This window comes from Mesitornis unicolor, unplaced genomic scaffold (genome assembly GCF_000695765.1).
Source record: "Mesitornis unicolor isolate BGI_N332 unplaced genomic scaffold, ASM69576v1 scaffold8198, whole genome shotgun sequence".
In the NCBI taxonomy this organism is placed as follows: domain Eukaryota; kingdom Metazoa; phylum Chordata; class Aves; order Mesitornithiformes; family Mesitornithidae; genus Mesitornis; species Mesitornis unicolor.
In genome coordinates this window covers 7201-12647 of record NW_010203913.1, presented here as the reverse complement: position 1 = coordinate 12647, position 5447 = coordinate 7201, and positions in this window count along the sequence as shown.

Genomic DNA, 5447 nt, shown 5'->3' with positions numbered 1-5447 from the left:
TATATTCAGTGGTCACTTGGAATTTTCTCTGGAAATTAATGCCTATCTATCACTAGCACTAAAGCAAGTTGGATTGGCTTTATCAAGATACAAGTGCAGAAAATTTGAATTTCGGGCCACCTACTAGCAAGGTATCCTACTTATGTATACCCTACAGCTATTTAATCTCTGCTTCTCTTAGACTCTGGGTCCATTTTAAAAGTGACAATGAAAGCTGCTTTTATAACATTTGAAAACAACATAGAGCAATTACTACATTTTAGCAGCTGCTTGAGTTGGCAATAATTATGGCATTAAGAACTGAAGGTAAGTATTACAGTAGCTGTTTTAAAAAGGAATTTAGTCAAGACTGGCTGGCTTAAAATATTCTGTCTCAAACAGGCTCTGAAAAATCTGTGGGAAATGCTTCCAGGGCCAGGAGAATATCTGCTGGGACAATTTAAGCAATCCAGCCTTTGCTTTGCTGCTACGCTTAGCACAGTAACAGCTCATGAATAATCAGAACTCTCACTTGTTTGGACTAGGGAAAGGACTGCATTTCTTGGAAGCTGGTGGGACACAGCTCCACGTACTCTTCCAGAATTCTCATTGGACATCCCATGGACAGAGGCCCACAGAGCTTATGGTGGCAGTGGAAGATGAAATAGTGAAATACTGCCATACTAGCAATTGGTTACTTCCTGCAGTCTTTTGCAGCTGAAAGGATCAACTGCAGAGCTGTGTTTTGTTTCTGTTAGAACAAAGTTTGGAGTAAGACAAAGACACCTTTGAAAAACATAATGAGAAAAGTACAGAAGGAAAGGAAGATGGTGGTTCCTGTGAATGAAGCAATTGCAGACACAATGGGCACAAAGTACTGCTGAAGTTGCTTAACTCCCTGCTCATAACCTCCCTTCACAAAGAAAGGAGTACTTTTTGAAGTACACCACTTCCAGGTAGAGATATGTACAGATACGTAGAGAAGTAGGACATTGTGAATGGGAGAGGTGAGACCATCTCATTATCATCAGGTGACACAGTGGTGTAATGAGGCAAATCATTCAAAGTAGCCGTGAAGAAGCTCTGAACTGAACTAAGTATGACAGGTCCTGAATGTCAGTTCAGGACCTGGCAAATGTAAACGCTTGCAGAAAGTCCTACTTCTTTCAGTTTATCTTTCTTTCAGTTCAACCTTGTTTTGGTAAACTTCAAAATTAAACTGTAAGTCCTAGGACTTCATGTTGGCATAATGAATGAAATAGCTCTCATATGCCAAGCTTGCATATTTAAGACACTATTACACTATTTATAGCTAGTTGCCAAGATTTCCTAGTTTTAAAAGTAAGCTTATTATTACAAGGTATTATTAAACCATTTTAGGTGCCTAAATCTGGGCCTAGATATGCTTTTGCCACACAGCAATTAATGTCTTTATTCAGTGAACATTCCAAAAGGCCTTGAAAGTGTTATACAACTGAGCAACCTTGTAGGTGAAACAATAAGTTATTGAAATGTCACCAGAAACTGTATTTGTTTTGAAGTTTTAGTAGCTTTTATTAAATATAGAACCTCGGTGTGCTTTTCAAAGAAGGGTATCACTCATTAACTTGGTGTTGCAGAAAAATGAACAAGTAATAGAAATGAACACTGGGGGACACATAAGGCATTTAGATATTTAGAGTGGGATTTCCTTACAAGACAGAAAAAAAATACATGTATTCATCTGCCGTGAATGTAGGAAGCAAATACTCAGGACATAGTCTTTTGCTCCAATTTGTATACTTTAACAATGCTTTAAAATGATTTTTGATTTATGATTTATTTAACATCAATGAGCATGTCAGTGATGGGATTGAAAGTACCTATTGTATAAGAACTCTGTCCTAAGGTTTGCAAAAGCACCTATCCCACACTGATGTTTGTATTCTTTTTAGGCATAGAGCAGCTACCATTGTGTAAAAAATTGGCTGCTTCTGCCTATGTAAAGCCAAATGTATGTTCAATAGGTATTTTAAAAGATGACCCAAGCCATTTATAGATGTTTTAGTAGAATATTTTACTGAAAGTGTAATAACCACTTGCATCGCATGTGTGTCAGCAGATAGGAAAAAACACATGGTAGGCAGGCAGCTTTCATAGTCACATGACAGAGATATCCAAGAAATGTATGCTCACAGTTATTTATATTACTGTTCACTTAAATCAATGCTCATAACTCTTCTAGTATAATTGTCAATGGCTTACAAAACTGAGTGCAATTTTCATGGGTAGATAGACATACATGAAATGCATGCAATACTGGAAAAAAATTGGAATCTTGGATCTAAGTATGTCATGATTTCTGGAATTATTATTTATATTTGTACAGGGATAAAGGTAAAGTATTCCATGAAAGCATGGCAGTCAAGTTGGTAAGGCTTTTTTGTTTGTGTGCTATTATTTCCATTTTTTTAAAGTTTTAAATCTCTTGGAGATAATTTCAGTGTTAAAATGTAGGTGGTTTTAAGAAAATGGTTGAAATCACAGTTTTCAGATATCTATCAGCAGCTGAAGAAAGTCCAAGCTTATTTTATTTGCAGGAGTCTGACTTTCTTTTTCTAATGAGTGCAAAATTCTCAGTGGAGCTGCACTGATGCAAATCCATCACTTCAGAGTTTGAGCTACAGTAAAAAACAGAATCAAGCAGCAGCAAACTGACACTGAGAAAGAAAATACACCTGTTTCAGGTTGGCTGTAATAAACTACTTCAGTTACTCTACAGTTTACAGATTGATTGTGATTATTGCAATGCCAGCACCTGCTCACAAAGGTGGAATGTATCCACTGGAAAAAAATTGGGATGAAAAAATCATTTCCAGAGATTGCAGGATAGCTACATTATTGGTAAGTATACATCAGTCTAAATGAACCCTCAGAAAGAGAAACCTAGTTAGGGGTAGGGAGTGGAGAACATCCTGTGTGGTTAAATGCACAGATCTGCTTTCTTCTCTGGAGAAGAATGGAACAGCTGTATAGTGTGCCTCTTACAATGATAAAATGACATCAGTCTTGAGCATATCATAGAGGGTAAAACCAAATTAATTATTAAAGTACTCTGTAGATTAGCCATGTAAATCTAATTTGTGTAACATACACTGACGTATCACAAAGACTCAATTTGTTAATATGGCATACAGTGGGCTTTGAGACCCATCTCTACTGTTGAGATTTTACCATGACTGGCACATGTTATGGTTTAAAGTTTAACAGCCTGAAAGGGAAGGACAGGTGGTGTCTGTAGGACCCTGAGGGTTCAGAGAGCAGTACTGTTTCCTCCTCTTTCCCGCCACAGTCTTCAAAAACAAGGAGGCTGGAAATTTCAGGGGCTTTTCCTTCTTTCCTGAGCTGCTTCCTTTCACATCTCGGGATGGCTGGGCCTACCTCCACATGCTCAGCAGCATCCACCACCATCTGCTCCAAGGCACCACTGAAGTCCCTGGTGACGAGTCACACATGAGGCACTGCTCGGATACTCCTACTCAGGACTACTGGGATCTGATTTTGTATATAGTTAAATACTTTTTGTCCCTTATTAATTCCCTTTTCCTTTCCTCAATTGTTTCTCATTAAAATTGTCATAGTCTTAATTACCAACCTTGTGTGAAACATCTCTTCTCTATTCCTTTTTTATCCTCCCCTGGGAGGGTGTGCAGCGAAAATCCTGCTCCCTGTTTCATTTGGGTTTGCCTTGAGCCCTAAATGGAGACATTACATGAAAAACCCTCAGTAAAAGAGACCTTAATTTCGTCAATATTCAGATGGTTCCATTTGCAGAGTAATTACTGAGGGGAGAGAACAAGACTAGCACAGCAATAGTAGCTCTATGCCTGCAAAATTCTGAATATAGCTAAATCCACTTGAGCTTCTTGCAGATTTCAGAATAGCCTCAAACATGTCCCACATAAAGTGGACTTCAATAATTTTGAAGAGACAATTACAGAAAACAGAAATTGTTAAGGAACACCATTCATTTGGCCACTTTCCTTTGTCAGCACGACACTCATAAATGAAATTAAGGGATGGATAACCAGAAACTCTCTTGCAGAGCATACTTTATGCAAAGAATACACTCACATGTATCCAACCAAAGGATACTGAGCAGCTCAAGACATCTGTTGTTTTGGCTCACAAATGCTAATACTTGTGCAAGGCTAGAAGTTTGAACATGGAGAATCTCAGAAAATTTAAAAGGTAAGATATAGAAGTAATTGAATGTTGTGTCATGTATGTATATATTTATACTGAAATGTAATCTATAATCTATTGGCAATATTCATCTGGTAGAAGAAATTGTATTAGTTAAGGTGTTTCACTTGGTACTGACGTACTTGCTTTTTTCTTTTTACAAAGAAAATACTGAAATACTTTGTGTAAGAGATGCATTATTTACTTTCATAGGCTGATATATCTTTGCAGATATTAAATAAGTGCAGAGAAAGAAACAAAGAGCAAGTAGTGGTCATCTAGCCTCTACATCCAGAATGGTTACATGATTTTAGGTGGTTTAGTCTCTTCACCATAAAAGATGTCAAAATGACTTCATAAAAAATGAGTTGCAAGATAACAGCTGCAATGCATCTCACTGGACTACAAGACAGGTGCATTCTGACCTAGATTTGTCTTCTGAAAACTCTTTTGTTGTATCAGATTCTGGTTCATTCGGTCACAAAAGTATTCACAGAATGAGTAGATCTTAATTAAGTAGTAAAATAATGGATACTGTAAATTGTTTACACATACAGGGCTTAAACAAAAGCAAAAAGTATTTTATATGTTTAAAATCTTTCACTTTCATTAATGAAATAACTTTACTAAGGCTTACTTGTCTGCTTATCCCTAGAACTGTAACCTCAATTTTAAACTTCCCTTTTAGAAAGTGTGCATCCTGATTCATTCCCTGGGCAGCGTGTTCCAGTGTTTGACCACTCTTTCAGTAAAGACATTTTTCCCAATATCCAATCTAAACCTCTCCTGGTGCAACTTGAGGCCATTTCCTCTTGTCCTGTCACTGGTTCCGTGGAAGAAGAGACCAACACCCACCTCTGTACAACCTTCTTTCAGGTAGTTGTGGAGAGAGAGAAGGTCTCCCCTCAGTCTCCTTTTCTCCACACTAACCACCACCAGCTCCCTCAGCCGCTCCTCATAAGCCTTGTTCTCCAGACCCTTCACCAGCTTTGTTGCCCTTCTCTGGACACACTCCAGTGCCTCAATGTCCTCCTTGTAGTGAGGGGCCCAAAACTGAACACAGTATTCAAAGTGCAGCCTCACAGTGCCAAGTACAGGGGAAGGATCACTCCCCTGCTCCTGCTGGTCACACCATTTCTGATACAAGCCAGGATGCCATTGGCCACCTGGGCACAGTGCTGGCTCATGTAAACCAATACCCCAGTTCCTTTTCTGTCTGGCAGCTTTCCAGCCACTCATCCCCA